Genomic DNA, 25,870 nt, shown 5'->3' on the forward strand with positions numbered 1-25,870 from the left:
TATTTTCGGGGGAAAAAAATTATCCGAAGAGGAAAAGCCAAAAGCCGAAAAATAAAAAATAAATGTTATCAAAAAATAAAAAAGCGGGCAAAAAATAAAAGGGGTGCAACACGAGGACTTCCCAGGGGGTCACCCATCCTAGTACTACTCTCGCTCAAGCACGCTTAACTGCGGAGTTCTGATGGGATCCGGTGCATTAGTGCTGGTATGATCGCACCCATGACATGCCCTTCGAAACTCCCTTTTATGACAAAGCAGCAGACCTCGACGGCCCGAGACATTCGCGCTGCCGGGGCCGTTCTGGCGTAGGATTCAACGCGCTGTTCCGCTATGCGGCATGGCACCGCCAGTCTCCGGACTCAGTTTATTTTCGGGGGAAAAAAATTATCCGAAGAGGAAAAGCCAAAAGCCGAAAAATAAAAAATAAATGTTATCAAAAAATAAAAAAGCGGGCAAAAAATAAAAGGGGTGCAACACGAGGACTTCCCAGGGGGTCACCCATCCTAGTACTACTCTCGCCCAAGCACGCTTAACTGCGGAGTTCTGATGGGATCCGGTGCATTAGTGCTGGTATGATCGCACCCATGACATGCCCTTCGAAACTCCCTTTTATGACAAAGCAGCAGACCTCGACGGCCCGAGACATTCGCGCTGCCGGGGCCGTTCTGGCGTAGGATTCAACGCGATGTTCCGCTATGCGGCATGGCACCGCCAGTCTCCGGACTCAGTTTATTTTCGGGGGGAAAAAATTATCCGAAGAGGAAAAGCCAAAAGCCAAAAAATTAAAAATAAATATTATCAAAAAATAAAAAAGCGGGCAAAAAATAAAAAGGGTGCAACACGAGGACTTCCCAGGGGGTCACCCATCCTAGTACTTCTCTCGCCCAAGCACGCCTAACTGCGGAGTTATGATGGGATCCGGTGCATTAGTGCTGGTATGATCGCACCCATGACATGCCCTTCGAAACTCCCTTTTATGACAAAGCAGCAGACCGCGACGGCCCGAGACATTCGCGCTGCCGGGGCCGTTCTGGCGTAGGATTCAACGCGCTGTTCCGCTATGCGGCATGGCACCGCCAGTCTCCGGACTCAGTTTATTTTCGGGGGAAAAAATTTATCCGAAGAGGAAAAGCCAAAAGCCGAAAAATTAAAAATAAATATTATCAAAAAATAAAAAAGCGGGCAAAAAATAAAAAGGGTGCAACACGAGGACTTCCCAGGGGGTCACCCATCCTAGTACTACTCTCGCCCAAGCACGCTTAACTGCGGAGTTCTGATGGGATCCGGTGCATTAGTGCTGGTATGATCGCACCCATGACATGCCCATCGAAACTCCCTTTTATGACAAAGCAGCAGACCTCGACGGCCCGAGACATTCGCGCCGCTGGGGCCGTTCTGGCGTAGGATTCAACGCGCTATTCCCGCTATGCGGCATGGCACCGCCAGTCTCCGGACTCAGTTTATTTTCGGGGGAAAAAAATTATCCGAAGAGGAAAAGCCAAAAGCCGAAAAATAAAAAATAAATGTTATCAAAAAATAAAAAAGCGGGCAAAAAATAAAAGGGGTGCAACACGAGGACTTCCCAGGGGGTCACCCATCCTAGTACTACTCTCGCTCAAGCACGCTTAACTGCGGAGTTCTGATGGGATCCGGTGCATTAGTGCTGGTATGATCGCACCCATGACATGCCCTTCGAAACTCCCTTTTATGACAAAGCAGCAGACCTCGACGGCCCGAGACATTCGCGCTGCCGGGGCCGTTCTGGCGTAGGATTCAACGCGCTGTTCCGCTATGCGGCATGGCACCGCCAGTCTCCGGACTCAGTTTATTTTCGGGGGAAAAAAATTATCCGAAGAGGAAAAGCCAAAAGCCGAAAAATAAAAAATAAATGTTATCAAAAAATAAAAAAGCGGGCAAAAAATAAAAGGGGTGCAACACGAGGACTTCCCAGGGGGTCGCCCATCCTAGTACTACTCTCGCCCAAGCACGCTTAACTGCGGAGTTCTGATGGGATCCGGTGCATTAGTGCTGGTATGATCGCACCCATGACATGCCCTTCGAAACTCCCTTTTATGACAAAGCAGCAGACCTCGACGGCCCGAGACATTCGCGCTGCCGGGGCCGTTCTGGCGTAGGATTCAACGCGATGTTCCGCTATGCGGCATGGCACCGCCAGTCTCCGGACTCAGTTTATTTTCGGGGGGAAAAAATTATCCGAAGAGGAAAAGCCAAAAGCCAAAAAATTAAAAATAAATATTATCAAAAAATAAAAAAGCGGGCAAAAAATAAAAAGGGTGCAACACGAGGACTTCCCAGGGGGTCACCCATCCTAGTACTTCTCTCGCCCAAGCACGCCTAACTGCGGAGTTATGATGGGATCCGGTGCATTAGTGCTGGTATGATCGCACCCATGACATGCCCTTCGAAACTCCCTTTTATGACAAAGCAGCAGACCGCGACGGCCCGAGACATTCGCGCTGCCGGGGCCGTTCTGGCGTAGGATTCAACGCGCTGTTCCGCTATGCGGCATGGCACCGCCAGTCTCCGGACTCAGTTTATTTTCGGGGGAAAAAATTTATCCGAAGAGGAAAAGCCAAAAGCCGAAAAATTAAAAATAAATATTATCAAAAAATAAAAAAGCGGGCAAAAAATAAAAAGGGTGCAACACGAGGACTTCCCAGGGGGTCACCCATCCTAGTACTACTCTCGCCCAAGCACGCTTAACTGCGGAGTTCTGATGGGATCCGGTGCATTAGTGCTGGTATGATCGCACCCATGACATGCCCATCGAAACTCCCTTTTATGACAAAGCAGCAGACCTCGACGGCCCGAGACATTCGCGCCGCTGGGGCCGTTCTGGCGTAGGATTCAACGCGCTATTCCCGCTATGCGGCATGGCACCGCCAGTCTCCGGACTCAGTTTATTTTCGGGGGAAAAAAATTATCCGAAGAGGAAAAGCCAAAAGCCGAAAAATAAAAAATAAATGTTATCAAAAAATAAAAAAGCGGGCAAAAAATAAAAGGGGTGCAACACGAGGACTTCCCAGGGGGTCACCCATCCTAGTACTACTCTCGCTCAAGCACGCTTAACTGCGGAGTTCTGATGGGATCCGGTGCATTAGTGCTGGTATGATCGCACCCATGACATGCCCTTCGAAACTCCCTTTTATGACAAAGCAGCAGACCTCGACGGCCCGAGACATTCGCGCTGCCGGGGCCGTTCTGGCGTAGGATTCAACGCGCTGTTCCGCTATGCGGCATGGCACCGCCAGTCTCCGGACTCAGTTTATTTTCGGGGGAAAAAAATTATCCGAAGAGGAAAAGCCAAAAGCCGAAAAATAAAAAATAAATGTTATCAAAAAATAAAAAAGCGGGCAAAAAATAAAAGGGGTGCAACACGAGGACTTCCCAGGGGGTCACCCATCCTAGTACTACTCTCGCCCAAGCACGCTTAACTGCGGAGTTCTGATGGGATCCGGTGCATTAGTGCTGGTATGATCGCACCCATGACATGCCCTTCGAAACTCCCTTTTATGACAAAGCAGCAGACCTCGACGGCCCGAGACATTCGCGCTGCCGGGGCCGTTCTGGCGTAGGATTCAACGCGCTGTTCCGCTATGCGGCATGGCACCGCCAGTCTCCGGACTCAGTTTATTTTCGGGGGGAAAAAATTATCCGAAGAGGAAAAGCCAAAAGCCAAAAAATTAAAAATAAATATTATCAAAAAATAAAAAAGCGGGCAAAAAATAAAAAGGGTGCAACACGAGGACTTCCCAGGGGGTCACCCATCCTAGTACTTCTCTCGCCCAAGCACGCCTAACTGCGGAGTTATGATGGGATCCGGTGCATTAGTGCTGGTATGATCGCACCCATGACATGCCCTTCGAAACTCCCTTTTATGACAAAGCAGCAGACCGCGACGGCCCGAGACATTCGCGCTGCCGGGGCCGTTCTGGCGTAGGATTCAACGCGCTGTTCCGCTATGCGGCATGGCACCGCCAGTCTCCGGACTCAGTTTATTTTCGGGGGAAAAAAATTATCCGAAGAGGAAAAGCCAAAAGCCGAAAAATTAAAAATAAATATTATCAAAAAATAAAAAAGCGGGCAAAAAATAAAAAGGGTGCAACACGAGGACTTCCCAGGGGGTCACCCATCCTAGTACTACTCTCGCCCAAGCACGCTTAACTGCGGAGTTCTGATGGGATCCGGTGCATTAGTGCTGGTATGATCGCACCCATGACATGCCCATCGAAACTCCCTTTTATGACAAAGCAGCAGACCTCGACGGCCCGAGACATTCGCGCCGCTGGGGCCGTTCTGGCGTAGGATTCAACGCGCTATTCCCGCTATGCGGCATGGCACCGCCAGTCTCCGGACTCAGTTTATTTTCGGGGGAAAAAAATTATCCGAAGAGGAAAAGCCAAAAGCCGAAAAATAAAAAATAAATGTTATCAAAAAATAAAAAAGCGGGCAAAAAATAAAAGGGGTGCAACACGAGGACTTCCCAGGGGGTCACCCATCCTAGTACTACTCTCGCTCAAGCACGCTTAACTGCGGAGTTCTGATGGGATCCGGTGCATTAGTGCTGGTATGATCGCACCCATGACATGCCCTTCGAAACTCCCTTTTATGACAAAGCAGCAGACCTCGACGGCCCGAGACATTCGCGCTGCCGGGGCCGTTCTGGCGTAGGATTCAACGCGCTGTTCCGCTATGCGGCATGGCACCGCCAGTCTCCGGACTCAGTTTATTTTCGGGGGAAAAAAATTATCCGAAGAGGAAAAGCCAAAAGCCGAAAAATAAAAAATAAATGTTATCAAAAAATAAAAAAGCGGGCAAAAAATAAAAGGGGTGCAACACGAGGACTTCCCAGGGGGTCACCCATCCTAGTACTACTCTCGCCCAAGCACGCTTAACTGCGGAGTTCTGATGGGATCCGGTGCATTAGTGCTGGTATGATCGCACCCATGACATGCCCTTCGAAACTCCCTTTTATGACAAAGCAGCAGACCTCGACGGCCCGAGACATTCGCGCTGCCGGGGCCGTTCTGGCGTAGGATTCAACGCGCTGTTCCGCTATGCGGCATGGCACCGCCAGTCTCCGGACTCAGTTTATTTTCGGGGGGAAAAAATTATCCGAAGAGGAAAAGCCAAAAGCCAAAAAATTAAAAATAAATATTATCAAAAAATAAAAAAGCGGGCAAAAAATAAAAAGGGTGCAACACGAGGACTTCCCAGGGGGTCACCCATCCTAGTACTTCTCTCGCCCAAGCACGCCTAACTGCGGAGTTATGATGGGATCCGGTGCATTAGTGCTGGTATGATCGCACCCATGACATGCCCTTCGAAACTCCCTTTTATGACAAAGCAGCAGACCGCGACGGCCCGAGACATTCGCGCTGCCGGGGCCGTTCTGGCGTAGGATTCAACGCGCTGTTCCGCTATGCGGCATGGCACCGCCAGTCTCCGGACTCAGTTTATTTTCGGGGGAAAAAAATTATCCGAAGAGGAAAAGCCAAAAGCCGAAAAATTAAAAATAAATATTATCAAAAAATAAAAAAGCGGGCAAAAAATAAAAGGGGTGCAACACGAGGACTTCCCAGGGGGTCACCCATCCTAGTACTACTCTCGCCCAAGCACGCTTAACTGCGGAGTTCTGATGGGATCCGGTGCATTAGTGCTGGTATGATCGCACCCATGACATGCCCATCGAAACTCCCTTTTATGACAAAGCAGCAGACCTCGACTGCCCGAGACATTCGCGCCGCCGGGGCCGTTCTGGCGTAGGATTCAACGCGCTATTCCCGCTATGCGGCATGGCACCGCCAGTCTCCGGACTCAGTTTATTTTCGGGGGAAAAAAATTATCCGAAGAGGAAAAGCCAAAAGCCGAAAAATAAAAAATAAATGTTATCAAAAAATAAAAAAGCGGGCAAAAAATAAAAGGGGTGCAACACGAGGACTTCCCAGGGGGTCACCCATCCTAGTACTACTCTCGCTCAAGCACGCTTAACTGCGGAGTTCTGATGGGATCCGGTGCATTAGTGCTGGTATGATCGCACCCATGACATGCCCTTCGAAACTCCCTTTTATGACAAAGCAGCAGACCTCGACGGCCCGAGACATTCGCGCTGCCGGGGCCGTTCTGGCGTAGGATTCAACGCGCTGTTCCGCTATGCGGCATGGCACCGCCAGTCTCCGGACTCAGTTTATTTTCGGGGGAAAAAAATTATCCGAAGAGGAAAAGCCAAAAGCCGAAAAATAAAAAATAAATGTTATCAAAAAATAAAAAAGCGGGCAAAAAATAAAAGGGGTGCAACACGAGGACTTCCCAGGGGGTCACCCATCCTAGTACTACTCTCGCCCAAGCACGCTTAACTGCGGAGTTCTGATGGGATCCGGTGCATTAGTGCTGGTATGATCGCACCCATGACATGCCCTTCGAAACTCCCTTTTATGACAAAGCAGCAGACCTCGACGGCCCGAGACATTCGCGCTGCCGGGGCCGTTCTGGCGTAGGATTCAACGCGCTGTTCCGCTATGCGGCATGGCACCGCCAGTCTCCGGACTCAGTTTATTTTCGGGGGGAAAAAATTATCCGAAGAGGAAAAGCCAAAAGCCAAAAAATTAAAAATAAATATTATCAAAAAATAAAAAAGCGGGCAAAAAATAAAAAGGGTGCAACACGAGGACTTCCCAGGGGGTCACCCATCCTAGTACTTCTCTCGCCCAAGCACGCCTAACTGCGGAGTTATGATGGGATCCGGTGCATTAGTGCTGGTATGATCGCACCCATGACATGCCCTTCGAAACTCCCTTTTATGACAAAGCAGCAGACCGCGACGGCCCGAGACATTCGCGCTGCCGGGGCCGTTCTGGCGTAGGATTCAACGCGCTGTTCCGCTATGCGGCATGGCACCGCCAGTCTCCGGACTCAGTTTATTTTCGGGGGAAAAAAATTATCCGAAGAGGAAAAGCCAAAAGCCGAAAAATTAAAAATAAATATTATCAAAAAATAAAAAAGCGGGCAAAAAATAAAAGGGGTGCAACACGAGGACTTCCCAGGGGGTCACCCATCCTAGTACTACTCTCGCCCAAGCACGCTTAACTGCGGAGTTCTGATGGGATCCGGTGCATTAGTGCTGGTATGATCGCACCCATGACATGCCCATCGAAACTCCCGTTTATGACAAAGCAGCAGACCTCGACGGCCCGAGACATTCGCGCCGCCGGGGCCGTTCTGGCGTAGGATTCAACGCGCTATTCCCGCTATGCGGCATGGCACCGCCAGTCTCCGGACTCAGTTTATTTTCGGGGGAAAAAAATTATCCGAAGAGGAAAAGCCAAAAGCCGAAAAATTAAAAATAAATATTATCAAAAAATAAAAAAGTGGAGAAAAAAATAAAAAGGGTGCAACACGAGGACTTCCCAGGGGGTCACCCATCCTAGTACTACTCTCGCCCAAGCACGCTTAACTGCGGAGTTCTGATGGGATCCGGTGCATTAGTGCTGGTATGATCGCACCCATGACATGCCCTTCGAAACTCCCTTTTATGACAAAGCAGCAGACCTCGACGGCCCGAGACATTCGCGCTGCCGGGGCCGTTCTGGCGTAGGATTCAACGCGCTGTTCCGCTATGCGGCATGGCACCGCGAGTCTCCGGACTCAGTTTATTTTCGGGGGAAAAAAATTATCCGAAGAGGAAAAGCCAAAAGCCGAAAAATTAAAAATAAATATTATCAAAAAATAAAAAAGCGGGCAAAAAATAAAAGGGGTGCAACACGAGGACTTCCCAGGGGGTCACCCATCCTAGTACTACTCTCGCCCAAGCACGCTTAACTGCGGAGTTCTGATGGGATCCGGTGCATTAGTGCTGGTATGATCGCACCCATGACATGCCCATCGAAACACCCTTTTATGACAAAGCAGCAGACCTCGACGGCCCGAGACATTCGCGCTGCCGGGGCCGTTCTGGCGTAGGATTCAATGCGCTGTTCCGCTATGCGGCATGGCACCGCGAGTCTCCGGACTCAGTTTATTTTCGAGGGAAAAAAATTATCCGAAGAGGAAAAGCCAAAAGCCAAAAAATTAAAAATAAATGTTATCAAAAAAGAAAAAAGCAGGCAAAAAATAAAAGGGGTGCAACACGAGGACTTCCCAGGGGGTCACCCATCCTAGTACTACTCTCGCCCAAGCACGCTTAACTGCGGAGTTCTGATGGGATCCGGTGCATTAGTGCTGGTATGATCGCACCCATGATATGCCCTTCGAAACTCCCTTTTATGACAAAGCAGCAGACCTCGACGGCCCGAGACATTCGCGCTGCCGGGGCCGTTCTGGCGTAGGATTCAACGCGCTGGTCCCGCTATGCGGCATGGCACCGCCAGTCTCCGGACCCAGTTTATTGTCGGGGGAAAAAAATTATCCGAAGAGGAAAAACCAAAAGCCAAAAAATTAAAAATAAATATTATCAAAAAATAAAAAAGCGGGCAAAAAATAAAAAGGGTGCAACATGAGGACTTCCCAGGGGGTCACCCATCCTAGTACTACTCTCGCCCAAGCACGCTTAACTGCAGAGTTCTGATAGGATCCGGTGCATCAGTGCTGGTATGATCGCACCCAAGACATGCCCTTCGAAACTCCCTTTTATGACAAAGTAGCAGACCTCGACGGCCCGAGACATTCGCGCTGCCGGGGCCGTTCTGGCGTAGGATTCAACACGCTGTTCCGCTATGCGGCATGGCACCGCTAGTCTCCGGACTCAGTTTATTTTCGGGGGAAAAAAATTATCCGAAGAGGAAAAGCCAAAAGCCGAAAAATAAAAAATAAATGTTATCAAAAAATAAAAAAGCGGGCAAAAAATAAAAGGGGTGCAACACGAGGACTTCCCAGGGGGTCACCCATCCTAGTACTACTCTCGCCCAAGCACGCTTAACTGCGGAGTTCTGATGGGATCCGGTGCATTAGTGCTGGTATGATCGCACCCATAACATGCCCTTCGAAACTCCCTTTTATGACAAAGCAGCAGACCTCGACGGCCCGAGACATTCGCGCTGCCGGGGCCGTTCTGGCGTAGGATTCAACGCGCTGGTCCCGCTATGCGGCATGGCACCGCCAGTCTCCGGACCCAGTTTATTGTCGGGGGAAAAAAATTATCCGAAGAGGAAAAACCAAAAGCCAAAAAATTAAAAATAAATATTATCAAAAAATAAAAAAGCGGGCAAAAAATAAAAAGGGTGCAACATGAGGACTTCCCAGGGGGTCACCCATCCTAGTACTACTCTCGCCCAAGCACGCTTAACTGCAGAGTTCTGATAGGATCCGGTGCATTAGTGCTGGTATGATCGCACCCAAGACATGCCCTTCGAAACTCCCTTTTATGACAAAGTAGCAGACCTCGACGGCCCGAGACATTCGCGCTGCCGGGGCCGTTCTGGCGTAGGATTCAACACGCTGTTCCGCTATGCGGCATGGCACCGCTAGTCTCCGGACTCAGTTTATTTTCGGGGGAAAAAAATTATCCGAAGAGGAAAAGCCAAAAGCCGAAAAATAAAAAATAAATGTTATCAAAAAATAAAAAAGCGGGCAAAAAATAAAAGGGGTGCAACACGAGGACTTCCCAGGGGGTCACCCATCCTAGTACTACTCTCGCCCAAGCACGCTTAACTGCGGAGTTCTGATGGGATCCGGTGCATTAGTGCTGGTATGATCGCACCCATGACATGCCCTTCGAAACTCCCTTTTATGACAAAGCAGCAGACCTCGACGGCCCGAGACATTCGCGCTGCCGGGGCCGTTCTGGCGTAGGATTCAACGCGCTGTTCCGCTATGCGGCATGGCACCGCCAGTCTCCGGACTCAGTTTATTTTCGGGGGAAAAAAATTGTACGAAGAGGAAAAGCCAAAAGCCGAAAAATAAAAAATAAATGTTATCAAAAAATAAAAAAGCGGGCAAAAAATAAAAGGGGTGCAACACGAGGACTTCCCAGGGGGTCACCCATCATAGTACTACTCTCGCCCAAGCACGCTTAACTGCGGAGTTCTGATGGGATCCGGTGCATTAGTGCTGGTATGATCGCACCCATGACATGCCCTTCGAAACACCCTTTTATGACAAAGCAGCAGACCTCGACGGCCCGAGACATTCGCGCTGCCGGGGCCGTTCTGGCGTAGGATTCAACGCGCTGTTCCGCTATGCGGCATGGCACCGCCAGTCTCCGGACTCAGTTTATTTTCGGGGGGAAAAAATTATCCGAAGAGGAAAAGCCAAAAGCCAAAAAATTAAAAATAAATATTATCAAAAAATAAAAAAGTGGGCAAAAAATAAAAAGGGTGCAACACGAGGACTTCCCAGGGGGTCACCCATCCTAGTACTTCTCTCGCCCAAGCACGCCTAACTGCGGAGTTATGATGGGATCCGGTGCATTAGTGCTGGTATGATCGCACCCATGACATGCCCTTCGAAACTCCCTTTTATGACAAAGCAGCAGACCGCGACGGCCCGAGACATTCGCGCTGCCGGGGCCGTTCTGGCGTAGGATTCAACGCGCTGTTCCGCTATGCGGCATGGCACCGCGAGTCTCCGGACTCAGTTTATTTTCGGGGGAAAAAAATTATCCGAAGAGAAAAAGCCAAAAGCCGAAAAATTAAAAATAAATATTATCAAAAAATAAAAAAGCGGGCAAAAAATAAAAGTGGTGCAACACGAGGACTTCCCAGGGGGTCACCCATCCTAGTACTACTCTCGCCCAAGCACGCTTAACTGCGGAGTTCTGATGGGATCCGGTGCATTAGTGCTGGTATGATCGCACCCATGACATGCCCATCGAAACTCCCTTTTATGACAAAGCAGCAGACCTCGACGGCCCGAGACATTCGCGCCGCCGGGGCCGTTCTGGCGTAGGATTCAACGCGCTATTCCCGCTATGCGGCATGGCACCGCCAGTCTCCGGACTCAGTTTATTTTCGGGGGAAAAAAATTATCCGAAGAGGAAAAGCCAAAAGCCGAAAATTTAAAAATAAATATTATCAAAAAATAAAAAAGTGGAGAAAAAAATAAAAAGGGTGCAACACGAGGACTTCCCAGGGGGTCACCCATCCTAGTACTACTCTCGCCCAAGCACGCTTAACTGCGGAGTTCTGATGGGATCCGGTGCATTAGTGCTGGTATGATCGCACCCATGACATGCCCTTCGAAACTCCCTTTTATGACAAAGCAGCAGACCTCGACGGCCCGAGACATTCGCGCTGCCGGGGCCGTTCTGGCGTAGGATTCAACGCGCTGTTCCGCTATGCGGCATGGCACCGCGAGTATCCGGACTCAGTTTATTTTTGGGGGAAAAAAATTATCCGAAGAGGAAAAGCCCAAAGCCGAAAAATTAAAAATAAATATTATCAAAAAATAAAAAAGCGGGCGAAAAATAAAAGGGGTGCAACACGAGGACTTCCCAGGGGATCACCCATCCTAGTACTACTCTCGCCCAAGCACGCTTAACTGCGGAGTTCTGATGGGATCCGGTGCATTAGTGCTGGTATGATCGCACCAATGACATGCCCATCGAAACACCCTTTTATGACAAAGCAGCAGACCTCGACGGCCCGAGACATTCGCGCTGCCGGGGCCGTTCTGGCGTAGGATTCAATGCGCTGTTCCGCTATGCGGCATGGCACCGCGAGTCTCCGGACTCAGTTTATTTTCGAGGGAAAAAAATTATCCGAAGAGGAAAAGCCAAAAGCCAAAAAATTAAAAATAAATGTTATCAAAAAAGAAAAAAGCGGGCAAAAAATAAAAGGGGTGCAACACGAGGACTTCCCAGGGGGTCACCCATCCTAGTACTACTCTCGCCCAAGCACGCTTAACTGCGGAGTTCTGATGGGATCCGGTGCATTAGTGCTGGTATGATCGCACCCATGATATGCCCTTCGAAACTCCCTTTTATGACAAAGCAGCAGACCTCGACGGCCCGAGACATTCGCGCTGCCGGGGCCGTTCTGGCGTAGGATTCAACGCGCTGGTCCCGCTATGCGGCATGGCACCGCCAGACTCCGGACCCAGTTTATTGTCGGGGGAAAAAATTATCCGAAGAGGAAAAGCCAAAAGCCAAAAAATTAAAAATAAATATTATCAAAAAATAAAAAAGCGGGCAAAAAATAAAAAGGGTGCAACATGAGGACTTCCCAGGGGGTCACCCATCCTAGTACTACTCTCGCCCAAGCACGCTTAACTGCGGAGTTCTGATAGGATCCGGTGCATTAGTGCTGGTATGATCGCACCCAAGACATGCCCTTCGAAACTCCCTTTTATGACAAAGTAGCAGACCTCGACGGCCCGAGACATTCGCGCTGCCGGGGCCGTTCTGGCGTAGGATTCAACATGCTGTTCCGCTATGCGGCATGGCACCGCCAGTCTCCGGACTCAGTTTATTTTCGGGGGAAAAAAATTATCCGAAGAGGAAAAGCCAAAAGCCGAAAAATAAAAAATAAATGTTATCAAAAAATAAAAAAGCGGGCAAAAAATAAAAGGGGTGCAACACGAGGACTTCCCAGGGGGTCACCCATCCTAGTACTACTCTCGCCCAAGCACGCTTAACTGCGGAGTTCTGATGGGATCCGGTGCATTAGTGCTGGTATGATCGCACCCATGACATGCCCTTCGAAACTCCCTTTTATGACAAAGCAGCAGACCTCGACGGCCCGAGACATTCGCGCTGCCGGGGCCGTTCTGGCGTAGGATTCAATGCGCTGTTCCGCTATGCGGCATGGCACTGCCAGTCTCCGGACTCAGTTTATTTTCGGGGGAAAAAAATTATCCGAAGAGGATAAGCCAAAAGCCGAAAAATAAAAAATAAATGTTGTCAAAAAATAAAAAAGCGGGCAAAAAATAAAAGGGGTGCAACACGAGGACTTCCCAGGGGGTCACCCATCCTAGTACTACTCTCGCCCAAGCACGCTTAACTGCGGAGTTCTGATGGGATCCGGTGCATTAGTGCTGGTATGATCGCACCAATGACATGCCCTTCGAAACTCCCTTTTATGACAAAGCAGCAGACCTCGACGGCCCGAGACATTCGCGCTGCCGGGGCCGTTCTGGCGTAGGATTCAACGCGCTGTTCCGCTATGCGGCATGGCACCGCCAGTCTCCGGACTCAGTTTATTTTCGGGGGAAAAAAATTATCCGAAGAGGAAAAGCCAAAAGCCAAAAAATAAAAAATAAATGTTATCAAAAAATAAAAAAGCGGGCAAAAAATAAAAGGGGTGCAACACGAGGACTTCCCAGGGGGTCACCCATCCTAGTACTACTCTCGCCCAAGCACGCTTAACTGCGGAGTTCTGATGGGATCCGGTGCATTAGTGCTGGTATGATCGCACCCATGACATGCCCTTCGAAACTCCCTTTTATGACAAAGCAGCAGACCTCGACGGCCCGAGACATTCGCGCTGCCGGGGCCGTTCTGGCGTAGGATTCAACGCGCTGTTCCGCTATGCGGCATGGCACCGCCAGTCTCCGGACTCAGTTTATTTTCGGGGGAAAAAAATTATACGAAGAGGAAAAGCCAAAAGCCGAAAAATAAAAAATAAATGTTATCAAAAAATAAAAAAGCGGGCAAAAAATAAAAGGGGTGCAACACGAGGACTTCCCAGGGGGTCACCCATCATAGTACTACTCTCGCCCAAGCACGCTTAACTGCGGAGTTCTGATGGGATCCGGTGCATTAGTGCTGGTATGATCGCACCCATGACATGCCCTTCGAAACTCCCTTTTATGACAAAGCAGCAGACCTCGACGGCCCGAGACATTCGCGCTGCCGGGGCCGTTCTGGCGTAGGATTCAACGCGCTGTTCCGCTATGCGGCATGGCACCGCCAGTCTCCGGACTCAGTTTATTTTCGGGGGGAAAAAATTATCCGAAGAGGAAAAGCCAAAAGCCAAAAAATTAAAAATAAATATTATCAAAAAATAAAAAAGTGGGCAAAAAATAAAAAGGGTGCAACACGAGGACTTCCCAGGGGGTCACCCATCCTAGTACTTCTCTCGCCCAAGCACGCCTAACTGCGGAGTTATGATGGGATCCGGTGCATTAGTGCTGGTATGATCGCACCCATGACATGCCCTTCGAAACTCCCTTTTATGACAAAGCAGCAGACCGCGACGGCCCGAGACATTCGCGCTTCCGGGGCCGTTCTGGCGTAGGATTCAACGCGCTGTTCCGCTATGCGGCATGGCACCGCGAGTCTCCGGACTCAGTTTATTTTCGGGGGAAAAAAATTATCCGAAGAGAAAAAGCCAAAAGCCGAAAAATTAAAAATAAATATTATCAAAAAATAAAAAAGCGGGCAAAAAATAAAAGTGGTGCAACACGAGGACTTCCCAGGGGGTCACCCATCCTAGTACTACTCTCGCCCAAGCACGCTTAACTGCGGAGTTCTGATGGGATCCGGTGCATTAGTGCTGGTATGATCGCACCCATGACATGCCCATCGAAACTCCCTTTTATGACAAAGCAGCAGACCTCGACGGCCCGAGACATTCGCGCCGCCGGGGCCGTTCTGGCGTAGGATTCAACGCGCTATTCCCGCTATGCGGCATGGCACCGCCAGTCTCCGGACTCAGTTTATTTTCGGGGGAAAAAAATTATCCGAAGAGAAAAAGCCAAAAGCCGAAAATTTAAAAATAAATATTATCAAAAAATAAAAAAGTGGAGAAAAAAATAAAAAGGGTGCAACACGAGGACTTCCCAGGGGGTCACCCATCCTAGTACTACTCTCGCCCAAGCACGCTTAACTGCGGAGTTCTGATGGGATCCGGTGCATTAGTGCTGGTATGATCGCACCCATGACATGCCCTTCGAAACTCCCTTTTATGACAAAGCAGCAGACCTCGACGGCCCGAGACATTCGCGCTGCCGGGGCCGTTCTGGCGTAGGATTCAACGCGCTGTTCCGCTATGCGGCATGGCACCGCGAGTCTCCGGACTCAGTTTATTTTTGGGGGAAAAAAATTATCCGAAGAGGAAAAGCCCAAAGCCGAAAAATTAAAAATAAATATTATCAAAAAATAAAAAAGCGGGCGAAAAATAAAAGGGGTGCAACACGAGGACTTCCCAGGGGGTCACCCATCCTAGTACTACTCTCGCCCAAGCACGCTTAACTGCAGAGTTCTGATGGGATCCGGTGCATTAGTGCTGGTATGATCGCACCAATGACATGCCCATCGAAACACCCTTTTATGACAAAGCAGCAGACCTCGACGGCCCGAGACATTCGCGCTGCCGGGGCCGTTCTGGCGTAGGATTCAATGCGCTGTTCCGCTATGCGGCATGGCACCGCGAGTCTCCGGACTCAGTTTATTTTCGAGGGAAAAAAATTATCCGAAGAGGAAAAGCCAAAAGCCAAAAAATTAAAAATAAATGTTATCAAAAAAGAAAAAAGCGGGCAAAAAATAAAAGGGGTGCAACACGAGGACTTCCCAGGGGGTCACCCATCCTAGTACTACTCTCGCCCAAGCACGCTTAACTGCGGAGTTCTGATGGGATCCGGTGCATTAGTGCTGGTATGATCGCACCCATGATATGCCCTTCGAAACTCCCTTTTATGACAAAGCAGCAGACCTCGACGGCCCGAGACATTCGCGCTGCCGGGGCCGTTCTGGCGTAGGATTCAACGCGCTGGTCCCGCTATGCGGCATGGCACCGCCAGACTCCGGACCCAGTTTATTGTCGGGGGAAAAAATTATCCGAAGAGGAAAAGCCAAAAGCCAAAAAATTAAAAATAAATATTATCAAAAAATAAAAAAGCGGGCAAAAAATAAAAAGGGTGCAACATGAGGACTTCCCAGGGGGTCACCCATCCTAGTACTACTCTCGCCCAAGCACGCTTAACTGCGGAGTTCTGATAGGATCCGGTGCATTAGTGCTGGTATGATCGCACCCAAGACATGCCCTTCGAAACTCCCTTTTATGACAAAGTAGCAGACCTCGACGGCCCGAGACATTCGCGCTGCCGGGGCCGTTCTGGCGTAGGATTCAACATGCTGTTCCGCTATGCGGCATGGCACCGCCAGTCTCCGGACTCAGTTTATTTTCGGGGGAAAAAAATTATCCGAAGAGGAAAAGCCAAAAGCCGAAAAATAAAAAATAAATGTTATCAAAAAATAAAAAAGCGGGCAAAAAATAAAAGGGGTGCAACACGAGGACTTCCCAGGGGGTCACCCATCCTAGTACTACTCTCGCCCAAGCACGCTTAACTGCGGAGTTCTGATGGGATCCGGTGCATTAGTGCTGGTATGATCGCACCCATGACATGCCCTTCGAAACTCCCTTTTATGACAAAGCAGCAGACCTCGACGGCCCGAGACATTCGCGCTGCCGGGGCCGTTCTGGCGTAGGATTCAATGCGCTGTTCCGCTATGCGGCATGGCACCGCCAGTCTCCGGACTCAGTTTATTTTCGGGGGAAAAAAATTATCCGAAGAGGATAAGCCAAAAGCCGAAAAATAAAAAATAAATGTTGTCAAAAAATAAAAAAGCGGGCAAAAAATAAAAGGGGTGCAACACGAGGACTTCCCAGGGGGTCACCCATCCTAGTACTACTCTCGCCCAAGCACGCTTAACTGCGGAGTTCTGATGGGATCCGGTGCATTAGTGCTGGTATGATCGCACCAATGACATGCCCTTCGAAACTCCCTTTTATGACAAAGCAGCAGACCTCGACGGCCCGAGACATTCGCGCTGCCGGGGCCGTTCTGGCGTAGGATTCAACGCGCTGTTCCGCTATGCGGCATGGCACCGCCAGTCTCCGGACTCAGTTTATTTTCGGGGGAAAAAAATTATCCGAAGAGGAAAAGCCAAAAGCCAAAAAATAAAAAATAAATGTTATCAAAAAATAAAAAAGCGGGCAAAAAATAAAAGGGGTGCAACACGAGGACTTCCCAGGGGGTCACCCATCCTAGTACTACTCTCGCCCAAGCACGCTTAACTGCGGAGTTCTGATGGGATCCGGTGCATTAGTGCTGGTATGATCGCACCCATGACATGCCCTTCGAAACTCCCTTTTATGACAAAGCAGCAGACCTCGACGGCCCGAGACATTCGCGCTGCCGGGGCCGTTCTGGCGTAGGATTCAACGCGCTGTTCCGCTATGCGGCATGGCACCGCCAGTCTCCGGACTCAGTTTATTTTCGGGGGGAAAAAATTATCCGAAGAGGAAAAGCCAAAAGCCAAAAAATTAAAAATAAATATTATCAAAAAATAAAAAAGCGGGCAAAAAATAATAAGGGTGCAACACGAGGACTTCCCAGGGGGTCACCCATCCTAGTACTTCTCTCGCCCAAGCACGCCTAACTGCGGAGTTATGATGGGATCCGGTGCATTAGTGCTGGTATGATCGCACCCATGACATGCCCTTCGAAACTCCCTTTTATGACAAAGCAGCAGACCGCGACGGCCCGAGACATTCGCGCTGCCGGGGCCGTTCTGGCGTAGGATTCAACGCGCTGTTCCGCTATGCGGCATGGCACCGCGAGTCTCCGGACTCAGTTTATTTTCGGGGGAAAAAAATTATCCGAAGAGGAAAAGCCAAAAGCCGAAAAATTAAAAATAAATATTATCAAAAAAAAAAAAGCGGGCAAAAAATAAAAGGGGTGCAACACGAGGACTTCCCAGGGGGTCACCCATCCTAGTACTACTCTCGCCCAAGCACGCTTAACTGCGGAGTTCTGATGGGATCCGGTGCATTAGTGCTGGTATGATCGCACCCATGACATGCCCATCGAAACTCCCTTTTATGACAAAGCAGCAGACCTCGACGGCTCGAGACATTCGCGCCGCCGGGGCCGTTCTGGCGTAGGATTCAACGCGCTATTCCCGCTATGCGGCATGGCACCGCCAGTCTCCGGACTCAGTTTATTTTCGGGGGAAAAAATTATCCGAAGAGGAAAAGCCAAAAGCCGAAAAATAAAAAATAAATGTTATCAAAAAATAAAAAAGCGGGCAAAAAATAAAAGGGGTGCAACACGAGGACTACCCAGGGGGTCACCCATCCTAGTACTACTCTCGCCCAAGCACGCTTAACTGCGGAGTTCTGATGGGATCCGGTGCATTAGTGCTGGTATGATCGCACCCATGACATGCCCTTCGAAACTCCCTTTTATGACAAAGCAGCAGACCTCGACGGCCCGAGACATTTGCGCTGCCGGGGCCGTTCTGGCGTAGGATTCAACGCGCTGTTCCGCTATGCGGCATGGCACCGCCAGTCTCCGGACTCAGTTTATTTTCGGGGGAAAAAAATTATCCGAAGAGGAAAAGCCAAAAGCCGAAAAATAAAAAATAAATGTTATCAAAAAATAAAAAAGCGGGCAAAAAATAAAAGGGGTGCAACACGAGGACTTCCCAGGGGGTCACCCATCCTAGTACTACTCTCGCCCAAGCACGCTTAACTGCGGAGTTCTGATGGGATCCGGTGCATTAGTGCTGGTATGATCGCACCCATGACATGCCCTTCGAAACTCCCTTTTATGACAAAGCAGCAGACCTCGACGGCCCGAGACATTCGCGCTGCCGGGGCCGTTCTGGCGTAGGATTCAACGCGCTGTTCCGCTATGCGGCATAGCACCGCCAGTCTCCGGACTCAGTTTATTTTCGGGGGGAAAAAATTATCCGAAGAGGAAAAGCCAAAAGCCAAAAAATTAAAAATAAATATTATCAAAAAATAAAAAAGCGGGCAAAAAATAAAAAGGGTGCAACACGAGGACTTCCCAGGGGGTCACCCATCCTAGTACTTCTCTCGCCCAAGCACGCCTAACTGCGGAGTTATGATGGGATCCGGTGCATTAGTGCTGGTATGATCGCACCCATGACATGCCATTCGAAACTCCCTTTTATGACAAAGCAGCAGACCGCGACGGCCCGAGACATTCGCGCTGCCGGGGCCGTTCTGGCGTAGGATTCAACGCGCTGTTCCGCTATGCGGCATGGCACCGCGAGTCTCCGGACTCAGTTTATTTTCGGGGGGAAAAAATTATCCGAAGAGGAAAAGCCAAAAGCCAAAAAATTAAAAATAAATATTATCAAAAAATAAAAAAGCGGGCAAAAAATAAAAAGGGTGCAACACGAGGACTTCCCAGGGGGTCACCCATCCTAGTACTTCTCTCGCCCAAGCACGCCTAACTGCGGAGTTATGATGGGATCCGGTGCATTAGTGCTGGTATGATCGCACCCATGACATGCCATTCGAAACTCCCTTTTATGACAAAGCAGCAGACCGCGACGGCCCGAGACATTCGCGCTGCCGGGGCCGTTCTGGCGTAGGATTCAACGCGCTGTTCCGCTATGCGGCATGGCACCGCGAGTCTCCGGACTCAGTTTATTTTCGGGGGAAAAAAATTATCCGAAGAGGAAAAGCCAAAAGCCGAAAAATTAAAAATAAATATTATCAAAAAAGAAAAAAGCGGGCAAAAAATAAAAGGGGTGCAACACGAGGACTTCCCAGGGGGTCACCCATCCTAGTACTACTCTCGCCCAAGCACGCTTAACTGCGGAGTTCTGATGGGATCCGGTGCATTAGTGCTGGTATGATCGCACCCATGATATGTCCTTCGAAACTCCCTTTTATGACAAAGCAGCAGACCTCGACGGCCCGAGACATTCGCGCTGCCGGGGCCGTTCTGGCGTAGGATTCAACGCGCTGGTCCCGCTATGCGGCATGGCACCGCCAGTCTCCGGACCCAGTTTATTGTCGGGGGAAAAAAATTATCCGAAGAGAAAAAGCCAAAAGCCAAAAAATTAAAAATAAATATTATCAAAAAATAAAAAAGCGGGCAAAAAATAAAAAGGGTGCAACATGAGGACTTCCCAGGGGGTCACCCATCCTAGTTCTACTCTCGCCCAAGCACGCTTAACTGCGGAGTTCTGATAGGATCCGGTGCATTAGTGCTGGTTTGATCGCACCCAAGACATGCCCTTCGAAACTCCCTTTTATGACAAAGTAGCAGACCTCGACGGCCCGAGACATTCGCGCTGCCGGGGCCGTTCTGGCGTAGGATTCAACACGCTGTTCCGCTATGCGGCATGGCACCGCCAGTCTCCGGACTCAGTTTATTTTCGGGGGAAAAAAATTATCCGAAGAGGAAAAGCCAAAAGCCGAAAAATAAAAAATAAATGTTATCAAAAAATAAAAAAGCGGGCAAAAAATAAAAGGGGTGCAACACGAGGACTTCCCAGGGGGTCACCCATCCTAGTACTACTCTCGCCCAAGCACGCTTAACTGCGGAGTTCTGATGGGATCCGGTGCATTAGTGCTGGTATGATCGCACCCATGACATGCCTTTCGAAACTCCCTTTTATGACAAAGCAGCAGACCTCGACGGCCCGAGACATTCGCGCTGCCGGGGCCGTTCTGGCGTAGGATTCAACGCGCTGTTCCGCTATGCGGCATGGCACCGCCAGTCTCCGGACTCAGTTTATTTTCGGGGGAAAAAAATTATCCGAAGAGGAAAAGCCAAAAGCCGAAAAATAAAAAATAAATGTTATCAAAAAATAAAAAAGCGGACAAAAAATAAAAGGGGTGCAACACGAGGACTTCCCAGGGGGTCACCCATCCTAGTACTACTCTCGCCCAAGCACGCTTAACTGCAGAGTTCTGATGGGATCCGGTGCATTAGTGCTGGTATGATCGCACCCATGACATGCCCTTCGAAACTCCCTTTTATGACAAAGCAGCAGACCTCGACGGCCCGAGACATTCGCGCTGCCGGGGCCGTTCTGGCGTAGGATTCAACGCGCTGTTCCGCTATGCGGCATGGCACCGCGAGTCTCCGGACTCAGTTTATTTTCGGGGGAAAAAAATTATCCGAAGAGGAAAAGCCAAAAGCCGAAAAATTAAAAATAAATATTATCAAAAAATAAAAAAGCGGGCAAAAAATAAAAGGGGTGCAACACGAGGACTTCCCAGGGGGTCACCCATCCTAGTACTACTCTCGCCCAAGCACGCTTAACTGCGGAGTTCTGATGGGATCCGGTGCATTAGTGCTGGTATGATCGCACCCATGACATGCCCATCGAAACACCCTTTTATGACAAAGCAGCAGACCTCGACGGCCCGAGACATTCGCGCTGCCGGGGCCGTTCTGGCGTAGGATTCAATGCGCTGTTCCGCTATGCGGCATGGCACCGCGAGTCTCTGGACTCAGTTTATTTTCGAGGGAAAAAAATTATCCGAAGAGGAAAAGCCAAAAGCCAAAAAATTAAAAATAAACGTTATCAAAAAAGAAAAAAGCGGGCAAAAAATAAAAGGGGTGCAACACGAGGACTTCCCAGGGGGTCACCCATCCTAGTACTACTCTCGCCCAAGCACGCTTAACTGCGGAGTTCTGATGGGATCCGGTGCATTAGTGCTGGTATGATCGCACCCATGATATGCCCTTCGAAACTCCCTTTTATGACAAAGCAACAGACCTCGACGGCCCGAGACATTCGCGCTGCCGGGGCCGTTCTGGCGTAGGATTCAACGCGCTGGTCCCGCTATGCGGCATGGCACCGCCAGTCTCCGGACCCAGTTTATTGTCGGGGGAAAAAATTATCCGAAGAGAAAAAGCCAAAAGCCAAAAAATTAAAAATAAATATTATCAAAAAATAAAAAAGCGGGCAAAAAATAAAAAGGGTGCAACATGAGGACTTCCCAGGGGGTCACCCATCCTAGTACTACTCTCGCCCAAGCACGCTTAACTGCGGAGTTCTGATAGGATCCGGTGCATTAGTGCTGGTTTGATCGCACCCAAGACATGCCCTTCGAAACTCCCTTTTATGACAAAGTAGCAGACCTCGACGGCCCGAGACATTCGCGCTGCCGGGGCCGTTCTAGCGTAGGATTCAACACGCTGTTCCGCTATGCGGCATGGCACCGCCAGTCTCCGGACTCAGTTTATTTTCGGGGGAAAAAAATTATCCGAAGAGGAAAAGCCAAAAGCCGAAAAATAAAAAATAAATGTTATCAAAAAATAAAAAAGCGGGCAAAAAATAAAAGGGGTGCAACACGAGGACTTCCCAGGGGGTCACCCATCCTAGTACTACTCTCGCCCAAGCACGCTTAACTGCGGAGTTCTGATGGGATCCGGTGCATTAGTGCTGGTATGATCGCACCCATGATATGCCCTTCGAAACTCCCTTTTATGACAAAGCAGCAGACCTCGACGGCCCGAGACATTCGCGCTGCCGGGGCCGTTCTGGCGTAGGATTCAACGCGCTGGTCCCGCTATGCGGCATGGCACCGCCAGTCTCCGGACCCAGTTTATTGTCGGGGGAAAAAAATTATCCGAAGAGGAAAAGCCAAAAGCTAAAAAATTAAAAATAAATATTATCAAAAAATAAAAAAGTGGGCAAAAAATAAAAAGGGCGCAACATGAGGACTTCCTAGGGGGTCACCCATCCTAGTACTACTCTCGCCCAAGCACGCTTAACTGCGGAGTTCTGATAGGATCCGGTGCATTAGTGCTGGTATGATCGCACCCAAGACATGCCCTTCGAAACTCCCTTTTATGACAAAGTAGCAGACCTCGACGGCCCGAGACATTCGCGCTGCCGGGGCCGTTCTAGCGTAGGATTCAACACGCTGTTCCGCTATGCGGCATGGCACCGCCAGTCTCTGGACTCAGTTTATTTTCGGGGAAAAAAAATTATCCGAAGAGGAAAAGCCAAAAGCCGAAAAATAAAAAATAAATGTTATCAAAAAATAAAAAACCGGGCAAAAAATAAAAGGGGTGCAACACGAGGACTTCCCAGGGGGTCACCCATCCTAGTACTACTCTCGCCCAAGCACGCTTAACTGCGGAGTTCTGATGGGATCCGGTGCATTAGTGCTGGTATGATCGCACCCATGACATGCCCTTCGAAACTCCCTTTTATGACAAAGCAGCAGACCGCGACGGCCCGAGACATTCGCGCTGCCGGGGCCGTTCTGGCATAGGATTCAACGCGCTGTTCCGCTATGCGGCATGGCACCGCCAGTCTCCGGACTCAGTTTATTTTCGGGGGAAAAAAATTATCCGAAGAGGAAAAGCCAAAAGCCGAAAAATTAAAAATAAATATTATCAAAAAATAAAAAAGCGGGCAAAAAATAAAAGGGGTGCAACACGAGGACTTCCCAGGGGGTCACCCATCCTAGTACTACTCTCGCCCAAGCACGCTTAACTGCGGAGTTCTGATGGGATCCGGTGCATTAGTGCTGGTATGATCGCACCCATGACATGCCCATCGAAACTCCCTTTTATGACAAAGCAGCAGACCTCGACGGCCCGAGACATTCGCGCCGCCGGGGCCGTTCTGGCGTAGGATTCAACGCGCTATTCCCGCTATGCGGCATGGCACCGCCAGTCTCCGGACTCAGTTTATTTTCGGGGGAAAAAAATTATCCGAAGAGGAAAAGCCAAAAGCCGAAAAATTAAAAATAAATATTATCAAAAAATAAAAAAGTGGAGAAAAAAATAAAAAGGGTGCAACACGAGGACTTCCCTGGGGGTCACCCATCCTAGTACTACTCTCGCCCAAGCACGCTTAACTGCGGAGTTCTGATGGGATCCGGTGCATTAGTGCTGGTATGATCGCACCCATGACATGCCCTTCGAAACTTCCTTTTATGACAAAGCAGCAGAACTCGACGGCCCGAGACATTCGCGCTGCCGGGGCCGTTCTGGCGTAGGATTCAACGCGCTGTTCCGCTATGCGGCATGGCACCGCGAGTCTCCGGACTCAGTTTATTTTCGGGGGAAAAAAATTATCCGAAGAGGAAAAGCCAAAAGCCGAAAAATTAAAAATAAATATTATCAAAAAATAAAAAAGCGGGCAAAAAATAAAAGGGGTGCAACACGAGGACTTCCCAGGGGGTCACCCATCCTAGTACTACTCTCGCCCAAGCACGCTTAACTGCGGAGTTCTGATGGGATCCGGTGCATTAGTGCTGGTATGATCGCACCCATGACATGCCCATCGAAACACCCTTTTATGACAAAGCAGCAGACCTCGACGGCCCGAGACATTCGCGCTGCCGGGGCCGTTCTGGCGTAGGAATCAATGCGCTGTTCCGCTATGCGGCATGGCACCGCGAGTCTCCGGACTCAGTTTATTTTCGAGGGAAAAAAATTATCCGAAGAGGAAAAGCCAAAAGCCAAAAAATTAAAAATAAATGTTATCAAAAAAGAAAAAAGCAGGCAAAAAATAAAAGGGGTGCAACACGAGGACTTCCCAGGGGGTCACCCATCCTAGTACTACTCTCGCCCAAGCACGCTTAACTGCGGAGTTCTGATGGGATCCCGTGCATTAGTGCTGGTATGATCGCACCCATGATATGCCCTTCGAAACTCCCTTTTATGACAAAGCAGCAGACCTCGACGGCCCGAGACATTCGCGCTGCCGGGGCCGTTCTGGCGTAGGATTCAACGCGCCGGTCCCGCTATGCGGCATGGCACCGCCAGTCTCCGGACCCAGTTTATTGTCGGGGGAAAAAAATTATCCGAAGAGGAAAAACCAAAAGCCAAAAAATTAAAAATAAATATTATCAAAAAATAAAAAAGCGGGCAAAAAATAAAAAGGGTGCAACATGAGGACTTCCCAGGGGGTCACCCATCCTAGTACTACTCTCGCCCAAGCACGCTTAACTGCAGAGTTCTGATAGGATCCGGTGCATTAGTGCTGGTATGATCGCACCCAAGACATGCCCTTCGAAACTCCCTTTTATGACAAAGTAGCAGACCTCGACGGCCCGAGACATTCGCGCTGCCGGGGCCGTTCTGGCGTAGGATTCAACACGCTGTTCCGCTATGCGGCATGGCACCGCTAGTCTCCGGACTCAGTTTATTTTCGGGGGAAAAAAATTATCCGAAGAGGAAAAGCCAAAAGCCGAAAAATAAAAAATAAATGTTATCAAAAAATAAAAAAGCGGGCAAAAAATAAAAGGGGTGCAACACGAGGACTTCCCAGGGGGTCACCCATCCTAGTACTACTCTCGCCCAAGCACGCTTAACTGCGGAGTTCTGATGGGATCCGGTGCATTAGTGCTGGTATGATCGCACCCATGACATGCCCTTCGAAACTCCCTTTTATGACAAAGCAGCAGACCTCGACGGCCCGAGACATTCGCGCTGCCGGGGCCGTTCTGGCGTAGGATTCAACGCGCTGTTCCGCTATGCGGCATGGCACCGCCAGTCTCCGGACTCAGTTTATTTTCGGGGGAAAAAAATTATACGAAGAGGAAAAGCCAAAAGCCGAAAAATAAAAAATAAATGTTATCAAAAAATAAAAAAGCGGGCAAAAAATAAAAGGGGTGCAACACGAGGACTTCCCAGGGGGTCACCCATCATAGGACTACTCTCGCCCAAGCACGCTTAACTGCGGAGTTCTGATGGGATCCGGTGCATTAGTGCTGGTATGATCGCACCCATGACATGCCCTTCGAAACTCCCTTTTATGACAAAGCAGCAGACCTCGACGGCCCGAGACATTCGCGCTGCCGGGGCCGTTCTGGCGTAGGATTCAACGCGCTGTTCCGCTATGCGGCATGGCACCGCCAGTCTCCGGACTCAGTTTATTTTCGGGGGGAAAAAATTATCCGAAGAGGAAAAGCCAAAAGCCAAAAAATTAAAAATAAATATTATCAAAAAATAAAAAAGTGGGCAAAAAATAAAAAGGGTGCAACACGAGGACTTCCCAGGGGGTCACCCATCCTAGTACTTCTCTCGCCCAAGCACGCCTAACTGCGGAGTTATGATGGGATCCGGTGCATTAGTGCTGGTATGATCGCACCCATGACATGCCCTTCGAAACTCCCTTTTATGACAAAGCAGCAGACCGCGACGGCCCGAGACATTCGCGCTGCCGGGGCCGTTCTGG

At 49.5% G+C, this 25,870-nt stretch overlaps 58 non-coding genes and 13 pseudogenes across 58 annotated transcripts; all 71 read right to left on the bottom strand.

Moving 5' to 3' along the window:
• Window positions 1-100: 100 nt before the first annotated feature.
• LOC149760918 (5S ribosomal RNA) lies at window positions 101-219 on the bottom strand. Its single transcript, XR_016403545.1, has one exon. It is a non-coding gene; the product is annotated as a 5S ribosomal RNA (ribosomal RNA).
• Window positions 220-465: 246 nt separating this feature from the next.
• Window positions 466-584, bottom strand: LOC149760919 (5S ribosomal RNA). Its single transcript, XR_016409786.1, has one exon. It is a non-coding gene; the product is annotated as a 5S ribosomal RNA (ribosomal RNA).
• Window positions 585-830: 246 nt separating this feature from the next.
• Window positions 831-949, bottom strand: LOC149760920 (5S ribosomal RNA; annotated as a pseudogene).
• Window positions 950-1,195: 246 nt separating this feature from the next.
• On the bottom strand, window positions 1,196-1,314 carry LOC149760921 (5S ribosomal RNA). Its single transcript, XR_016412059.1, has one exon. It is a non-coding gene; the product is annotated as a 5S ribosomal RNA (ribosomal RNA).
• A 247-nt stretch (window positions 1,315-1,561) lies between these two features.
• LOC149760922 (5S ribosomal RNA) lies at window positions 1,562-1,680 on the bottom strand. Its single transcript, XR_016403546.1, has one exon. It is a non-coding gene; the product is annotated as a 5S ribosomal RNA (ribosomal RNA).
• Window positions 1,681-1,926: 246 nt separating this feature from the next.
• LOC149760923 (5S ribosomal RNA) lies at window positions 1,927-2,045 on the bottom strand. The gene has a single exon (XR_016413042.1). It is a non-coding gene; the product is annotated as a 5S ribosomal RNA (ribosomal RNA).
• Window positions 2,046-2,291: 246 nt separating this feature from the next.
• On the bottom strand, window positions 2,292-2,410 carry LOC149760924 (5S ribosomal RNA; annotated as a pseudogene).
• Window positions 2,411-2,656: 246 nt separating this feature from the next.
• LOC149760925 (5S ribosomal RNA) lies at window positions 2,657-2,775 on the bottom strand. Its single transcript, XR_016412060.1, has one exon. It is a non-coding gene; the product is annotated as a 5S ribosomal RNA (ribosomal RNA).
• A 247-nt stretch (window positions 2,776-3,022) lies between these two features.
• Window positions 3,023-3,141, bottom strand: LOC149760926 (5S ribosomal RNA). The gene has a single exon (XR_016403547.1). It is a non-coding gene; the product is annotated as a 5S ribosomal RNA (ribosomal RNA).
• A 246-nt stretch (window positions 3,142-3,387) lies between these two features.
• Window positions 3,388-3,506, bottom strand: LOC149760927 (5S ribosomal RNA). Its single transcript, XR_016409787.1, has one exon. It is a non-coding gene; the product is annotated as a 5S ribosomal RNA (ribosomal RNA).
• A 246-nt stretch (window positions 3,507-3,752) lies between these two features.
• LOC149760928 (5S ribosomal RNA) lies at window positions 3,753-3,871 on the bottom strand (annotated as a pseudogene).
• A 246-nt stretch (window positions 3,872-4,117) lies between these two features.
• Window positions 4,118-4,236, bottom strand: LOC149760929 (5S ribosomal RNA). The gene has a single exon (XR_016412062.1). It is a non-coding gene; the product is annotated as a 5S ribosomal RNA (ribosomal RNA).
• A 247-nt stretch (window positions 4,237-4,483) lies between these two features.
• Window positions 4,484-4,602, bottom strand: LOC149760930 (5S ribosomal RNA). The gene has a single exon (XR_016403549.1). It is a non-coding gene; the product is annotated as a 5S ribosomal RNA (ribosomal RNA).
• A 246-nt stretch (window positions 4,603-4,848) lies between these two features.
• On the bottom strand, window positions 4,849-4,967 carry LOC149760931 (5S ribosomal RNA). The gene has a single exon (XR_016409788.1). It is a non-coding gene; the product is annotated as a 5S ribosomal RNA (ribosomal RNA).
• Window positions 4,968-5,213: 246 nt separating this feature from the next.
• On the bottom strand, window positions 5,214-5,332 carry LOC149760932 (5S ribosomal RNA; annotated as a pseudogene).
• A 246-nt stretch (window positions 5,333-5,578) lies between these two features.
• LOC149760933 (5S ribosomal RNA) lies at window positions 5,579-5,697 on the bottom strand. The gene has a single exon (XR_016409789.1). It is a non-coding gene; the product is annotated as a 5S ribosomal RNA (ribosomal RNA).
• Window positions 5,698-5,944: 247 nt separating this feature from the next.
• Window positions 5,945-6,063, bottom strand: LOC149760934 (5S ribosomal RNA). Its single transcript, XR_016403550.1, has one exon. It is a non-coding gene; the product is annotated as a 5S ribosomal RNA (ribosomal RNA).
• Window positions 6,064-6,309: 246 nt separating this feature from the next.
• On the bottom strand, window positions 6,310-6,428 carry LOC149760935 (5S ribosomal RNA). Its single transcript, XR_016409790.1, has one exon. It is a non-coding gene; the product is annotated as a 5S ribosomal RNA (ribosomal RNA).
• A 246-nt stretch (window positions 6,429-6,674) lies between these two features.
• LOC149760936 (5S ribosomal RNA) lies at window positions 6,675-6,793 on the bottom strand (annotated as a pseudogene).
• Window positions 6,794-7,039: 246 nt separating this feature from the next.
• On the bottom strand, window positions 7,040-7,158 carry LOC149760937 (5S ribosomal RNA). The gene has a single exon (XR_016409792.1). It is a non-coding gene; the product is annotated as a 5S ribosomal RNA (ribosomal RNA).
• A 248-nt stretch (window positions 7,159-7,406) lies between these two features.
• On the bottom strand, window positions 7,407-7,525 carry LOC149760938 (5S ribosomal RNA). Its single transcript, XR_016412063.1, has one exon. It is a non-coding gene; the product is annotated as a 5S ribosomal RNA (ribosomal RNA).
• A 246-nt stretch (window positions 7,526-7,771) lies between these two features.
• Window positions 7,772-7,890, bottom strand: LOC149760939 (5S ribosomal RNA). Its single transcript, XR_016409793.1, has one exon. It is a non-coding gene; the product is annotated as a 5S ribosomal RNA (ribosomal RNA).
• A 246-nt stretch (window positions 7,891-8,136) lies between these two features.
• Window positions 8,137-8,255, bottom strand: LOC149760940 (5S ribosomal RNA). The gene has a single exon (XR_016409794.1). It is a non-coding gene; the product is annotated as a 5S ribosomal RNA (ribosomal RNA).
• Window positions 8,256-8,502: 247 nt separating this feature from the next.
• LOC149760941 (5S ribosomal RNA) lies at window positions 8,503-8,621 on the bottom strand. The gene has a single exon (XR_016408300.1). It is a non-coding gene; the product is annotated as a 5S ribosomal RNA (ribosomal RNA).
• A 246-nt stretch (window positions 8,622-8,867) lies between these two features.
• Window positions 8,868-8,986, bottom strand: LOC149760942 (5S ribosomal RNA). Its single transcript, XR_016409795.1, has one exon. It is a non-coding gene; the product is annotated as a 5S ribosomal RNA (ribosomal RNA).
• Window positions 8,987-9,233: 247 nt separating this feature from the next.
• LOC149760943 (5S ribosomal RNA) lies at window positions 9,234-9,352 on the bottom strand. The gene has a single exon (XR_016408373.1). It is a non-coding gene; the product is annotated as a 5S ribosomal RNA (ribosomal RNA).
• A 246-nt stretch (window positions 9,353-9,598) lies between these two features.
• On the bottom strand, window positions 9,599-9,717 carry LOC149760944 (5S ribosomal RNA). Its single transcript, XR_016409797.1, has one exon. It is a non-coding gene; the product is annotated as a 5S ribosomal RNA (ribosomal RNA).
• Window positions 9,718-9,963: 246 nt separating this feature from the next.
• On the bottom strand, window positions 9,964-10,082 carry LOC149760945 (5S ribosomal RNA). The gene has a single exon (XR_016412593.1). It is a non-coding gene; the product is annotated as a 5S ribosomal RNA (ribosomal RNA).
• A 246-nt stretch (window positions 10,083-10,328) lies between these two features.
• Window positions 10,329-10,447, bottom strand: LOC149760946 (5S ribosomal RNA; annotated as a pseudogene).
• A 246-nt stretch (window positions 10,448-10,693) lies between these two features.
• Window positions 10,694-10,812, bottom strand: LOC149760947 (5S ribosomal RNA). The gene has a single exon (XR_016402236.1). It is a non-coding gene; the product is annotated as a 5S ribosomal RNA (ribosomal RNA).
• Window positions 10,813-11,060: 248 nt separating this feature from the next.
• Window positions 11,061-11,179, bottom strand: LOC149760948 (5S ribosomal RNA). The gene has a single exon (XR_016412064.1). It is a non-coding gene; the product is annotated as a 5S ribosomal RNA (ribosomal RNA).
• A 246-nt stretch (window positions 11,180-11,425) lies between these two features.
• On the bottom strand, window positions 11,426-11,544 carry LOC149760949 (5S ribosomal RNA). The gene has a single exon (XR_016404828.1). It is a non-coding gene; the product is annotated as a 5S ribosomal RNA (ribosomal RNA).
• A 246-nt stretch (window positions 11,545-11,790) lies between these two features.
• Window positions 11,791-11,909, bottom strand: LOC149760950 (5S ribosomal RNA). Its single transcript, XR_016409798.1, has one exon. It is a non-coding gene; the product is annotated as a 5S ribosomal RNA (ribosomal RNA).
• Window positions 11,910-12,155: 246 nt separating this feature from the next.
• Window positions 12,156-12,274, bottom strand: LOC149760951 (5S ribosomal RNA). Its single transcript, XR_016407345.1, has one exon. It is a non-coding gene; the product is annotated as a 5S ribosomal RNA (ribosomal RNA).
• A 246-nt stretch (window positions 12,275-12,520) lies between these two features.
• On the bottom strand, window positions 12,521-12,639 carry LOC149760952 (5S ribosomal RNA). The gene has a single exon (XR_016409799.1). It is a non-coding gene; the product is annotated as a 5S ribosomal RNA (ribosomal RNA).
• A 246-nt stretch (window positions 12,640-12,885) lies between these two features.
• On the bottom strand, window positions 12,886-13,004 carry LOC149760953 (5S ribosomal RNA). Its single transcript, XR_016401837.1, has one exon. It is a non-coding gene; the product is annotated as a 5S ribosomal RNA (ribosomal RNA).
• A 246-nt stretch (window positions 13,005-13,250) lies between these two features.
• Window positions 13,251-13,369, bottom strand: LOC149760954 (5S ribosomal RNA). The gene has a single exon (XR_016409800.1). It is a non-coding gene; the product is annotated as a 5S ribosomal RNA (ribosomal RNA).
• Window positions 13,370-13,615: 246 nt separating this feature from the next.
• On the bottom strand, window positions 13,616-13,734 carry LOC149760955 (5S ribosomal RNA). The gene has a single exon (XR_016412594.1). It is a non-coding gene; the product is annotated as a 5S ribosomal RNA (ribosomal RNA).
• Window positions 13,735-13,980: 246 nt separating this feature from the next.
• On the bottom strand, window positions 13,981-14,099 carry LOC149760956 (5S ribosomal RNA; annotated as a pseudogene).
• A 246-nt stretch (window positions 14,100-14,345) lies between these two features.
• On the bottom strand, window positions 14,346-14,464 carry LOC149760957 (5S ribosomal RNA). The gene has a single exon (XR_016402237.1). It is a non-coding gene; the product is annotated as a 5S ribosomal RNA (ribosomal RNA).
• Window positions 14,465-14,712: 248 nt separating this feature from the next.
• Window positions 14,713-14,831, bottom strand: LOC149760958 (5S ribosomal RNA). Its single transcript, XR_016412065.1, has one exon. It is a non-coding gene; the product is annotated as a 5S ribosomal RNA (ribosomal RNA).
• Window positions 14,832-15,077: 246 nt separating this feature from the next.
• On the bottom strand, window positions 15,078-15,196 carry LOC149760959 (5S ribosomal RNA). Its single transcript, XR_016404532.1, has one exon. It is a non-coding gene; the product is annotated as a 5S ribosomal RNA (ribosomal RNA).
• A 246-nt stretch (window positions 15,197-15,442) lies between these two features.
• Window positions 15,443-15,561, bottom strand: LOC149760960 (5S ribosomal RNA). The gene has a single exon (XR_016409801.1). It is a non-coding gene; the product is annotated as a 5S ribosomal RNA (ribosomal RNA).
• A 246-nt stretch (window positions 15,562-15,807) lies between these two features.
• Window positions 15,808-15,926, bottom strand: LOC149760961 (5S ribosomal RNA). The gene has a single exon (XR_016407347.1). It is a non-coding gene; the product is annotated as a 5S ribosomal RNA (ribosomal RNA).
• A 246-nt stretch (window positions 15,927-16,172) lies between these two features.
• On the bottom strand, window positions 16,173-16,291 carry LOC149760962 (5S ribosomal RNA). Its single transcript, XR_016409804.1, has one exon. It is a non-coding gene; the product is annotated as a 5S ribosomal RNA (ribosomal RNA).
• Window positions 16,292-16,537: 246 nt separating this feature from the next.
• Window positions 16,538-16,656, bottom strand: LOC149760963 (5S ribosomal RNA). Its single transcript, XR_016401838.1, has one exon. It is a non-coding gene; the product is annotated as a 5S ribosomal RNA (ribosomal RNA).
• Window positions 16,657-16,902: 246 nt separating this feature from the next.
• LOC149760964 (5S ribosomal RNA) lies at window positions 16,903-17,021 on the bottom strand. Its single transcript, XR_016409805.1, has one exon. It is a non-coding gene; the product is annotated as a 5S ribosomal RNA (ribosomal RNA).
• A 246-nt stretch (window positions 17,022-17,267) lies between these two features.
• On the bottom strand, window positions 17,268-17,386 carry LOC149760965 (5S ribosomal RNA; annotated as a pseudogene).
• A 245-nt stretch (window positions 17,387-17,631) lies between these two features.
• Window positions 17,632-17,750, bottom strand: LOC149760966 (5S ribosomal RNA). The gene has a single exon (XR_016409806.1). It is a non-coding gene; the product is annotated as a 5S ribosomal RNA (ribosomal RNA).
• Window positions 17,751-17,996: 246 nt separating this feature from the next.
• On the bottom strand, window positions 17,997-18,115 carry LOC149760967 (5S ribosomal RNA). Its single transcript, XR_016403282.1, has one exon. It is a non-coding gene; the product is annotated as a 5S ribosomal RNA (ribosomal RNA).
• A 246-nt stretch (window positions 18,116-18,361) lies between these two features.
• On the bottom strand, window positions 18,362-18,480 carry LOC149760968 (5S ribosomal RNA). Its single transcript, XR_016409807.1, has one exon. It is a non-coding gene; the product is annotated as a 5S ribosomal RNA (ribosomal RNA).
• Window positions 18,481-18,726: 246 nt separating this feature from the next.
• On the bottom strand, window positions 18,727-18,845 carry LOC149760969 (5S ribosomal RNA; annotated as a pseudogene).
• A 246-nt stretch (window positions 18,846-19,091) lies between these two features.
• LOC149760970 (5S ribosomal RNA) lies at window positions 19,092-19,210 on the bottom strand (annotated as a pseudogene).
• Window positions 19,211-19,456: 246 nt separating this feature from the next.
• LOC149760971 (5S ribosomal RNA) lies at window positions 19,457-19,575 on the bottom strand. The gene has a single exon (XR_016409808.1). It is a non-coding gene; the product is annotated as a 5S ribosomal RNA (ribosomal RNA).
• Window positions 19,576-19,822: 247 nt separating this feature from the next.
• Window positions 19,823-19,941, bottom strand: LOC149760972 (5S ribosomal RNA; annotated as a pseudogene).
• Window positions 19,942-20,187: 246 nt separating this feature from the next.
• Window positions 20,188-20,306, bottom strand: LOC149760973 (5S ribosomal RNA). Its single transcript, XR_016409810.1, has one exon. It is a non-coding gene; the product is annotated as a 5S ribosomal RNA (ribosomal RNA).
• Window positions 20,307-20,552: 246 nt separating this feature from the next.
• On the bottom strand, window positions 20,553-20,671 carry LOC149760974 (5S ribosomal RNA). Its single transcript, XR_016401447.1, has one exon. It is a non-coding gene; the product is annotated as a 5S ribosomal RNA (ribosomal RNA).
• A 246-nt stretch (window positions 20,672-20,917) lies between these two features.
• Window positions 20,918-21,036, bottom strand: LOC149760975 (5S ribosomal RNA). Its single transcript, XR_016409811.1, has one exon. It is a non-coding gene; the product is annotated as a 5S ribosomal RNA (ribosomal RNA).
• A 246-nt stretch (window positions 21,037-21,282) lies between these two features.
• On the bottom strand, window positions 21,283-21,401 carry LOC149760976 (5S ribosomal RNA). Its single transcript, XR_016409812.1, has one exon. It is a non-coding gene; the product is annotated as a 5S ribosomal RNA (ribosomal RNA).
• A 246-nt stretch (window positions 21,402-21,647) lies between these two features.
• On the bottom strand, window positions 21,648-21,766 carry LOC149760977 (5S ribosomal RNA). Its single transcript, XR_016408778.1, has one exon. It is a non-coding gene; the product is annotated as a 5S ribosomal RNA (ribosomal RNA).
• A 246-nt stretch (window positions 21,767-22,012) lies between these two features.
• Window positions 22,013-22,131, bottom strand: LOC149760978 (5S ribosomal RNA). The gene has a single exon (XR_016409813.1). It is a non-coding gene; the product is annotated as a 5S ribosomal RNA (ribosomal RNA).
• Window positions 22,132-22,378: 247 nt separating this feature from the next.
• Window positions 22,379-22,497, bottom strand: LOC149760979 (5S ribosomal RNA; annotated as a pseudogene).
• A 246-nt stretch (window positions 22,498-22,743) lies between these two features.
• On the bottom strand, window positions 22,744-22,862 carry LOC149760980 (5S ribosomal RNA). Its single transcript, XR_016409814.1, has one exon. It is a non-coding gene; the product is annotated as a 5S ribosomal RNA (ribosomal RNA).
• Window positions 22,863-23,108: 246 nt separating this feature from the next.
• On the bottom strand, window positions 23,109-23,227 carry LOC149760981 (5S ribosomal RNA). The gene has a single exon (XR_016409815.1). It is a non-coding gene; the product is annotated as a 5S ribosomal RNA (ribosomal RNA).
• A 248-nt stretch (window positions 23,228-23,475) lies between these two features.
• Window positions 23,476-23,594, bottom strand: LOC149760982 (5S ribosomal RNA). Its single transcript, XR_016401143.1, has one exon. It is a non-coding gene; the product is annotated as a 5S ribosomal RNA (ribosomal RNA).
• A 246-nt stretch (window positions 23,595-23,840) lies between these two features.
• On the bottom strand, window positions 23,841-23,959 carry LOC149760983 (5S ribosomal RNA). Its single transcript, XR_016409816.1, has one exon. It is a non-coding gene; the product is annotated as a 5S ribosomal RNA (ribosomal RNA).
• A 246-nt stretch (window positions 23,960-24,205) lies between these two features.
• On the bottom strand, window positions 24,206-24,324 carry LOC149760984 (5S ribosomal RNA). Its single transcript, XR_016403605.1, has one exon. It is a non-coding gene; the product is annotated as a 5S ribosomal RNA (ribosomal RNA).
• Window positions 24,325-24,571: 247 nt separating this feature from the next.
• On the bottom strand, window positions 24,572-24,690 carry LOC149760985 (5S ribosomal RNA). Its single transcript, XR_016408374.1, has one exon. It is a non-coding gene; the product is annotated as a 5S ribosomal RNA (ribosomal RNA).
• Window positions 24,691-24,936: 246 nt separating this feature from the next.
• On the bottom strand, window positions 24,937-25,055 carry LOC149760986 (5S ribosomal RNA). The gene has a single exon (XR_016409817.1). It is a non-coding gene; the product is annotated as a 5S ribosomal RNA (ribosomal RNA).
• A 246-nt stretch (window positions 25,056-25,301) lies between these two features.
• On the bottom strand, window positions 25,302-25,420 carry LOC149760987 (5S ribosomal RNA). The gene has a single exon (XR_016403560.1). It is a non-coding gene; the product is annotated as a 5S ribosomal RNA (ribosomal RNA).
• Window positions 25,421-25,666: 246 nt separating this feature from the next.
• On the bottom strand, window positions 25,667-25,785 carry LOC149760988 (5S ribosomal RNA; annotated as a pseudogene).
• Window positions 25,786-25,870: the final 85 nt, after the last annotated feature.

Source organism: Phoenix dactylifera, chromosome 4 (assembly GCF_051530095.1).
Source record: "Phoenix dactylifera cultivar Ajwa chromosome 4, Ajwa_hap1_PhDact_Kaust_v1.1, whole genome shotgun sequence".
NCBI lineage: Eukaryota > Viridiplantae > Streptophyta > Magnoliopsida > Arecales > Arecaceae > Phoenix > Phoenix dactylifera.